Source organism: Terrapene carolina, unplaced genomic scaffold (genome assembly GCF_002925995.2).
Source record: "Terrapene carolina triunguis isolate 2854851 unplaced genomic scaffold, T_m_triunguis-2.0 Scaffold42, whole genome shotgun sequence".
Taxonomy (NCBI): Eukaryota; Metazoa; Chordata; order Testudines; family Emydidae; genus Terrapene; species Terrapene triunguis.
In genome coordinates this window covers 4464464-4475057 of record NW_020664393.1, presented here as the reverse complement: position 1 = coordinate 4475057, position 10594 = coordinate 4464464, and the positions used below count along the sequence as shown (strand labels likewise).

The following is a 10594-nucleotide window of genomic DNA, read 5'->3' as shown; positions in this document are numbered from 1 at the left end:
ACACACACACACACACACACACACACACACACACACACACACACACAGTCTCTTTCACACTCCCCTCCCAACACATACTTGTATTATTGTTGTTCTTGGTATTTCCTGCAATGCATATATATTCTCTGTAATTTTATTCTTTCAAAGTGTTATTTTAGTGTTTTGACTGGTCTATGCATTTCATAATTTTTATTTCTCTTCCACTTGAATGTAATACTCTGAGTAGTGAGTTCTAAAATGCCAACCTGTCCTGGCTGGAGTAATTATCCCTATGGTAACTTTTTTAAAATATATATTATATCTAGGTTTTTTTGTTTCTACAGGTGGCGCACATAGGCAAATACCTCGGTGCATATAACAAACTTTATTCCACACATGGATGGAAAAAATTAGAGAGAACATTGCCGACCACCTGACCAGGATGGTGATAGTGACTGTGAAATGCTCAGGGAGATTAGAGAGGCTATAAAAATAAAAAACTCAATAATAATGGGGGATTTCAACTATCCCCATATTGACTGGGTACACTTCACCTCAGGACAGGAAGCAGAGATAAAGTTTCTTGATAACTTAAATGACTGCTTCTTAGAGCAGCTAGTCCTGGAACCCACAAGAGGAGAGGCAATTCTTGATTTAGTCCTAAGTGGAGCACAGGATCTGGTCCAAGAGGTGAATATAGCTGGACCGCTTGGTAATAGTGACCATAATATAATTAAATTTAACCTCCCTGTGGTGGGGAAAACACCACAGCAGCCCAACACTGTAGCATTTAATTTCAGAAAGGGGGACTACACAAAAATGAGGAAGGTAGTTAAACAGAAATTAAAAAGTACAGTGCTAAAAGTGAAATCCCTGCAAGCTGCATGGAAACTTTTTAAAGACACCACAATAGAGGTTCAACTTAAATTTATAACCCAAATTAAAAAACATAGTAAGAGAACCAAAAAAGTGCCACCGTGGCTAAACAACAAGAGACAAAAAGGCATCCTTTAAAAAGTGGAAGTTAAATATGAGTGAGGAAAATAGAAATAAGCATAAATTCTGGCAAATGAAGTGTAAAAACATAATTAGGAGGGCCAAAAAGGAATTTGAAGAAGAGCTAGACAAAGACTCAAAAAGTAATAGCAAAAAAAATGTTTTTAAGTACATCAGAAGCAGGAAGCCTGCTAAACAATCAGTGGGGCCACAGGATGATCAAGATGCTAAAGGAGCACTCATGGATGAGAAGACCATTGCGGAGAAACTAAATGAATTCTTTTCATCGGTCTTCATGGCTGAGGATGTGAGGGAGATTCCCAAACCTGAGCCACTCTTTTTAGGTGACAAATCTGAGGAACTGTCGCAGATTGAGGTGTCATTACAGGAGGTTTGGGAACAAATTGATAAAACTAAACAGTAATAAGTCACCAGGACCAGATGGTATTCACCCAAGAGTTCTGAAGTAACTCAAATGTGAAATTGCAGAACTACTAAGTGTAGTTTGTAACCTATCATTTAAATCAACGTCTGTACCAAATGACTGGAGGATAGCTAATGTGACGGCAATTTTTAAAAAGGGCTCTAGAGGTGATCCCAGCAATTATAGGCCAGTAAGCCTGACTTCAGTACCAGGCAAACTGGTTGAAACTATAGTAAAGAACAAAATTGTCAGACACATAAATGAATATAATTTGTTGGGGAAGAATCAACATGGTTTTGTAAAGAGAAATCATGGCTCACCAATTTACTAGAATTCTTTCAGGGTGGTCAACAAGCATGTGGACAAGGGGGATCCAGTGGACATAGTGTACTTAGATTTTCAGAAAGCTTTTGACAAGGCTCCTCACCAAAGGCTCTTAAACAAAGTAAGCTACCATGGAATAAGAGGGAAGGTCCTCTCATGGATCGGTAACTGGTTAAAAGGTAGGAAACAAAGGGTAGGAATAAATGGTCAGTTTTCAGAATTGAGAAAGGTAAATAGTGGTGTCCCCAGCAGTCTGTGCTGGGACCAGTCCTATTCAACATGTTCATAAATGATCTGGAAAAAAAGGGGTAAACAGTGAGGTGGCAAAATTTGCAGATGATACAAAATTACTCAAGATAGTTAAGTCCAAAGCAGACTGTGAAGAGCTACAAAAGGATCTCACAAAACTGGGTGACTGGGCAACAAAATGGCAGATGATATTCAATGTTGATACATGCAAAGTAATGCACATTGGAAAACATAATCCCAACTATACATATAAAGTGATGGGGTCTAAATTAGCTGTTACCACTCAAAAAAAGATCTTAGCATCACTGTGGATAGTTCTATGAAAACATCCACTCAATGTGCAGCGGCAGTCAAAAAAGCAAACAGAATGTTGGGAATCATTAAGAAAGGGCTATATAATAGGACAGACAATATAATATTGCCTCTATATAAATCCATGGTATGCCTACATCTTGAATACTGCATGCAGATTGGTTGCCCCATCTCAAAAAAGATATATTGGAATTGGAAAAGGTACAGAAACTGGCAACAAAAATGATTAGGGAGTATGGAACACCTTCCGTATGAGGAGAGATTAATAAGACTGGGACTTTTCAGCTTGGAAAAGAGATGATTAAGGGGGAATATGATAGAGGTCTATAAAATCATGACTGGTGTGGAGAAAGTAAATAAAAAATATTATTTACTCCTTCTCATAACACAAGAACTAGGGGTCACCAAATTAAATTAATAGACAGCAGGTTTAAAACAAAAAAAAGGAAGTATTTTTTCACACAACGCACAGTCAAGTTGGGGAAATCCTTGCCAGAGGATGTTGTGAAGGCCAAGACTATAACAGGGTTCAAAAAAGAATTAGATAAGTTCATGGAGGATAGGTCCATCAATGGCTATTAGCCAAGATGGGCAGGGATGGTGTCCGTAGCCTCTATTTGCCAGAAGCTGGGAATGGGCGACAGGGGATGGATGATTACCTGTTCTGTTCATTCACCCTGGTCACCCTAGGGGAGAAGGAGCAGTGCAAGCTCAGATGAGAAATAATCACAGTAATAAAGATGTATATTCGGACATTGCAGAGGGCATGCAGCAAGTCATCGGGCATGATTCAGATAAGCAGCAAAGCCAGGTGAAGGGGAAGGAACACTGGCAGCCCTCTCAAAAAATAAGGGAGGCCAACATAAAATCTGGAGCTGCCCCCCCAGATCTGCTGCTTTTATGTTGTACTGGATGCCGTACTTAGTGAGGATCCCACCACCATCCTGCACGTTACAGTGGACACCTTGCAAGGCCCAGAGGAGGGAACCTGGCAGTAGTCACTGAATACCCAATAACACCTTTTTAGGAAGTAATCCTGCAAGTTGCTGAGCTTCCCCAACTCTCACTGAACATGATGGGCCTTAATGCTTCACAGCAAGTACTTAGCATTTCACTGAATTGGGCCCTTAAATTGTATATCTGTAGTGTTAACTTCATAACATTGTATTGCAGCCATCAATGTCTCTTTGTCTTCACTGCAATAAAAGTTTATTTTTACATTATAACTATCTCAAAGTAAAATTTTAGTGGGGACAAGACACAAGTAGTTTTCACCTCAATATAGCTAGTTGAAATCAACCCTGTTTCCTCTTCCTGGGGTTGACCTTGACCAGCTTGACATTAAAAACTGGAGTGCCGCGTCTCCTCTAGGATTTTACACTGAGATAGTTATCTTGATGTAAAAACATCTTTTTTTGCCATGAAGACATAACTTATCTACATTACATATATTTCCTTATGGTCTACATTTAATTTGACCTTTTTGCTAAGACTGCCAAAAAGGTTGTAAAAATGTTAGTACTATTTTGTACTCTGGGCACTTGTGCATCAGGAAATACACTGAGGGCCACCAATTCTTACTCTAAAGGCCTCTAAACCAGTGGTTCTCAACCAGGGATATGTGTACTCCTCGGTATGCAGAAATCTTCCAGGGGGTAACTCATCTAGATATTTGCCTAGTTTTACAACAGGCTACATAAAAAGAACTAGTGAAGTCAGTACAAACTAAAATTTCATGCAGATAATGACTTTATATTGCTCTATATACTATACATTGAAATATAAGTAAAATATTTATATGCCAATCAATTTATAATATGGTAAAAATGAGAAAGTAAGCAATTTTTTAATAATAACGTGCTGTAACACTTGTATTTCTATGTCTGATTTTGTAAGCAAATAGTTTTTAAGTGAGGTGAAACTTAGGGGTATACAAGACAAGTCAGACTCCTGAAAGGGGTACAGTAGTCTGGAAAAGTTGAGAGCCACTTCTCTCAACAACCATTGGATGGCAAAAATTTTGGTTGTTACCAATCTGGGGGTAAATATAGACCAACTACCCAAATCTGAAAGTCTCTGGATCCCAACCTTACCAATCTCCTGATCCATCCACTATCCTGACTATGCAGACTTCACATTTGGGTTCTGCAAATAGATGACAATAATAATAATAATTATTAAAAGGATATGATAGAGTTGTTTTACACAGTAAAAACTCCCTTTCCACTTACAAGAACCAGTTGTATCCAGTTTTAATTTAAACTCTCGAAAGATTGAGGGAATGAAAAATGACACAAATTTTTATTTCAAGTAAATTTTTTATTCCTTTTTAAAGAGATAGATGCTGTTTTACAGGATAAAAAGAAGAATGTGGAAAGGTTAAGGAACTGTAATTTATACAGTTTAAAGAAATAAGAAGAGGGGGAAATTTAATAGCACCATACACAGAAATGATAGCAAGGGAAGATTTATTCAAGGTTGCCCAAGGATGTATTACAAGAAGTTAATGGCCTCAAACTAAAGAAGGGGACATCAAGATCAGATATAATAAAACATTTTTTAACAGAGCAAGTTGACATTGGAACAGTGTTTCAAAGAAGGTCATTGAAGTGCCATCACTAGAAATGTTCAGAAAGAGATTACATAACACTCTCAAAGGAATAGTTAGGGCAGAGATGAGTTATTGCTGGGATGATCTGGGCACGTGGGTGTGACAGTGTATCCCTGTGTTCACCCCTTTTTCAAGACTATGATACATTTTGTACAAAGTAGGCCTTCTAAGGTATCATCTGAAAACTCATGATGTCCTGATATTTACTGTCCTGGTAAAATGTGTGTGGCAACATTGTATGTAAAGTTATAAGATACTACAGTATGATGTCACTAAGACATAGTCCATATCTGGGGAAGCAGCCACAAACCATTTCCTCAGAGACAAAAGGCAAACTGACACCTCAGCCAGGTGTCAACAAAATCAAAGGGACTATTACCTGTTTTAAGTGGCCAGTCTTTGGCAAGAAAAAGGTGTGAGTGAGAAATTTACATGTTGGCAAAGAAACAGCTAGAGGTTCCCATCCCCACATACTTTCTGTCTCCTGTATCCCAGCTGGAGATGATTCTCAAAGAAGAGGAAAAGGTATAAGAATGGGGAACGGATGCCCCAAGATATCTCTCCCTTCATCTCTATGCACAGCACTTGAAGGAAAAAGGAAGCATCATTGGACTGGGGAGAGATCCCAGCAGAAAGGAATTAAGCCAGTAAGAACATGCTAGAACAGTGGTCTCCAATCTTTTTATGCCCAAGATCACTTTTTGAATCTAAGGGCAACCCAGGATCTACCCCACCCCTTCCTCGAGGCCTCGCCCCTTCCCCAAAGCTCCACCCACTCCATCCCCCCTCTCTCCGTCGCTCACTCAGCCTCACTCTCACTCACTTTCACCGGGCTGGGGCAGAGGTTTGGGGTTCGGGCTCTGGGCTGGGGCTGAGGGATTCGCAGTGTGGGAGGGAGCCTGGTCTAAGCCTGGGGAAGGGGGTTGGAGTGCAGGAGGGGGTGAGGAACGTAAGCTCTAGGAGGGAGTGTGTGCGCAGGAGGGGGCTCCAGGCTGGGACAGAGTGTTGGGGTGCAGGAGAGGGTACAGGATGCTAGCTCTGGGAGGGGCATCAGGGCTGGGACTTGGGGTGCAGGAGGGAGTATGGGTTACTGGCTCTGGGAGGGGATCAGGGCTGAGGCAGGGGCTTGGGGTGCAGGAAGGGGTAAGGGTGCTGGCTCTGGGAGGGGGTCTGGCTGGGGCAGTGTGTTGGGGTGCAGGAGGGGGTACAGGGTGCTGGCTCTGGGAGGGGGCTCAGGGTGGGACTTGGGGTGCGGCCTCCTGCCAGGAAGCACTTACCTCCAGCGGCGCCCAGTTGGCAGTATAGCGAGGCTAAGGCAGGCTCCCTGCCTACCCCGGCCCCACACTGCTCCTGGAAGGGGCCAACACACTGCTGCAGCCCCTGGAGGAGTCTGGGGGCACGTGGCGCTGTGCTGCCCCCTCTCTGCAAGCACCACCCCCGCAGCACTCCCGGCCAATGGGAGCTGTGGGGGCAGTGCTTGCAGGCAGGAGCAGCGCGTGGAGGGAGACCCCTGCCCCGCCCCCTGGCCATGGGGCTGCACTGGCCACTTCCAGGAGTGGTGTGGGGTTGGGGTGGGCAGAGAGTCTGCCTTAGCGACAGCCACACTGCATTGCCGGAGATTGTGAACGACGGGGAGATCCTCTAGGATCGACCAGTCGATCGCAATCAACCGGTTGGTGACCACTGTGCTAGAACATGTGGTGAGAGAGACTTTTGCTTTGAATTCACTTAGCTTGTTAAGTTAGGTATTAGTTGCGTTTACTTTTCTTTTAACCAATTCTGACATTTATGCCTCATTACTTGTAATCACTTAAAATCTATCTTTCTGTAGTTAATAAACTTGTTTTATTGTTTTATCTAAACAGGTGTGCTTGGATTGAAATGTTTGGGAAACTCCTTTTGATATAAAAGGATTTGTGCATATCATAAGAACCTAAGAAGGGACATACTGGAGTCAGACCAAAGGTTCATCTAGCCCAGTATCTGTCTTCTGACAGTGGCCAATGCCAGAGGGAATGCCTTGGGTCAAACTTTCTACAGTAGACTTTTTTTAGGTCCATCCACCACTTTAATGACAACAGATGAAATGTGAACCAGCATACCCAGATGATGTTTGCATGGCTGATGTAAAGACTTCAACCACCCTTTTCACATGCAGCACAGGTGAGATCTGGCATGCTGAGTCATGAAGATGTGAGATGCCTATGGCTCTGAAGTCTGAGACATGTTCTTACTGATGTTCAGGGGTGAGCCTGGAGATGGGTGTATAAGTCGAGTATGATTTGGAATCTTTCTGGAGGTAGATAAACCATCAGTGCTGCATAGTCCAGAATACCCCCAATGAATTCTATTTTCTGTTGTGGGATCTGTTTACTTTAAGACCTAATTGGGTAAACAGAAGTAGAATTTGCTGTTTGAAGTCTGTTACTTGTTCACAGACTTCCTACGATTCAGCCTAGCATGGCCGAATACAAAGCCATGGGGTTCAGGAGAGTTTGCATTCAGCATGGCTAAGCCATGCCACCGCTGCCCATCTTACCATGACTATACTACTATTTAAAGTAATAGCTCTCATTGAGTCAGCACGAGTATGTGTACACGAGCTGGGAATCACACCCCTATTTCCTAGGTGTAGCCTAAATATCCAACTATCTGTTTAAACAAATCTGAAAGTGACAATAATTTCAAGCTCCAACTTGTAGTAATGGATGGTGAGCAGGAACTGAGGGGCAACTGGAATTGTCCCACCCTTTATGCCCTCAGTTGGAAGCACAAGGGCACTCAGGATATAGCACCACCCCAATGGACACTGCTGCCAAAAGAATCTGTCTTGAATGTATTGGGTACACAGGCACCAACAATGGAATATATATGTGGACAAGCACTTGAAGAATTTGATCTTTAACATCTAACTCAAGGTAGAAATAAGTTTTCAGATAGCCAGGATGTAGAAGTAGTCCAAATCATGATTCTATGATTCTATTATCATAATGCTCTGCAGCTAGGTTACTGTTTTTAAATGTTTGCATGACTCATTTTTCATGCACTTTGCAGACTCTCCAGAAAAAGGCTGAGTCCTAGGCATAGGTAAAAGTCAGTGCTGTGTCTGCTATGATTTGTGAATGATTGACTTAATTCTATAATTCTGCCACTCTCTTCCTAAGGTACAATGTTAATTTCTCATAAGAGAGTTTGTTGTTCACAATCATAGAAGCATCAAAATGGAGGACTGGAAGGGACCTCGACAGGTCATTGAATCCAGTCCCTTGCACTCAGGCAGGATTAAGTATTATCTAGACCACCTCTAACAGGTGTTTGTCTAACCTGTTCTTAAAAACCTCCCTAGGTAATTTGTTGAAGTGCTTAACTACCCTTATAGTTAGGAAATGTCTAACCTATATCTCCCTTGCTGCAATTTAAGTCCATTATTTCTTGTCCTGTCCTCAACAATGTATCACCCTCTTCTCTATAGCTACCTTTATGTACTTGAAGTCTGTTATCTCAGTCTTCTCTTCTCTAGACTAAACAAGCCCAAGTTTTTCAATCTTTCCTCACAAGTCATGTTTTCTAGACCTCTAATAATTTTTGTTGCTCTCCTCTGGACTTTCTTCAGTTTGTCCACATCTTTCTCAAAGTGTGATGCCCAGAACTGGACACAGTACTCCAGTTGAGGCTTTATAAGTGATGAGTGGAATTCATAGATTCAAGGACTGGAAGGGACCTCGAGAGCTCATCGAGTCCAGTCCCCTGCCCGCATGGCAGGACCAAATACTGTCTAGACCATCCCCGATAGACATTTATCTAACCTACTCTTAAATATCTCCGGAGATGGAGATTCCACAACCTCCCTAGGCAATTTATTCCAGTGTTTAACCACCCTGACAGTTAGGAACTTTTTCCTAATGTCCAACCTAGACCTCCCTTGCTGCAGTTTAAGCCCATTACTTCTTGTTCTATCCTTAGAGGCTAAGGTGAACAAGTTTTCTCCCTCCTCCTTATGACACCCTTTTAGATACCTGAAAACTGCTATCATGTCCCCTCTCAGTCTTCTCTTTTCCAAACTAAACAAGAATAATTACTTCTTGTGTCTTGCTTACAACACTCCTGCTAATATAACGCAGAATGATGTTTGGGGTTTTTTGGAACAGTATTACATTGTTGAGTCATATTTAGATTGTGATCCACTATTACCCCCAAATGCTTTTCTTCATTATTTCTTCCTATACAGTCATTTCCCATTTTGCATTTGTGCAGTTGATTATTCCTTCCTAAATGTAGTACTTTTGCATTTGCCCTTATTGAATTTAATCCTATTTAATTCAGACCATTTCTCCAGTATGTCAAGATCATTTTGAATCCTATCTTCCAAAGCGCTTGCAACTCCTCCCAGCTTGGTATTGTCCACAAACTTTATAAGTGTACTCTCTGTGTATACTCTCATATGTATTACAAATTGAAAATGACATTACCGTAGCATTAAAAATATGATTTTCACAAACCAAAGCAAGGCTACTCTAGCCAAAGTCTGCCATAACTGATCTTCTTCCTGGATATTACATTGACCTCAGAACAAATGGCATTTTTTGGCTAAGTGATTTATATACAAAAGACAGGATAGATTAATTAGTCAAACATACATACACATTATATTAGGCATACTCACTGTTTCAATTATTAACTTTCAAAAAATAAAAAAATAATTTGAAATAATAGCCACAGATGAACTAAACCATGAATTTCCAAAACATTTTTTTTAAACTATAAAACTTTTTTTTGTCCTGGAATATAACAGTATACTACTTATACACAGACAGAGCGAGAGAGTGACTCATTGTAATTGCGATGAAAAATAGATATGTCAGAAAAATCAACTTTAACCTAGCTCTTGTTTTAAATCTAGATGTCTAACCTTATTGTAGGAATTTTGTATATTTTAATTTATGTTTATTAATGACCTTCAGTTTTAAAATGTACATTAACTACAATTAAGGAGGGAAAAAGTAGGAAGTAATTAACTTCAATTGCATATATTGAGCCATATTTTTAGCCACGTTGAATCCTTTCATGAGGTGTTTGCATGTTATTTTTTTCTACCTCAATGATTTGCAATGGGGGACAATTATTTGGGAAGTAGGTTCTGTCAGTCTTATTGTGTCAAATGTAAAAGGCTGGGTCAGACTGCTTACGTTATATTCCAAAATGTAGATTTTTAATGAATGCCCAAAGTGAAATGAGCATAAAATGTCCACATAAATGCTTGATCAAGATACTGCATGAAAATATCCTTGATCTACCTTTTCTATAAATATTTCTGTTAAATTTCTCTCAAAACATCCTTCTTCCATTTAGAGTAAAAGGGACTTTTGATTTATTGTAACCTTTTTAGAGTCTCTCATGTACCTGTGTTTTATGTCTACATTTGCAACAAAAGCCACTCTCAACCTTGTAATTTCAGTATCTGGAAAGAAAATTAACATATTAGATGTCAAGGTAAGGGGCCAGAGCCTCAGCTGCTGTAACTCTGTGTACTTTCACTGAAGTCAAGGGAGCTACAGCAATCTATGACTTAGACAAAACGTATTGTCAGATACTAATGATATGATAATATGGCATATTTCGTGAAAGTTTAAAAAAATAGCTTAATTCTGAAAAAAAAAATCTGCTGCTCGCCACTAAAAGGCTATAAATAAATTAAAAAA

The 10594-nt window shown here is 40.5% G+C and overlaps 1 protein-coding gene across 2 annotated transcripts in view; it reads right to left on the bottom strand.

Annotated features, from left to right (window-relative positions):
* SLC22A16 (solute carrier family 22 member 16) overlaps window positions 1–10594 on the bottom strand; it is a 52289-nt gene that overhangs the window by 18585 nt on the left and 23110 nt on the right. Inside the window, exon 1 of one of the 2 annotated variants that reach the window (XM_026653674.1) lies at window positions 4378–4433. The exons of the other annotated variant lie outside the window; for it this stretch is intronic. The gene's annotated coding sequence lies outside the window, so the exon portion shown is untranslated. Of the gene's footprint in view, window positions 1–4377; window positions 4434–10594 lie in introns of those variants that run through there. 2 annotated transcript variants of the gene reach the window in all.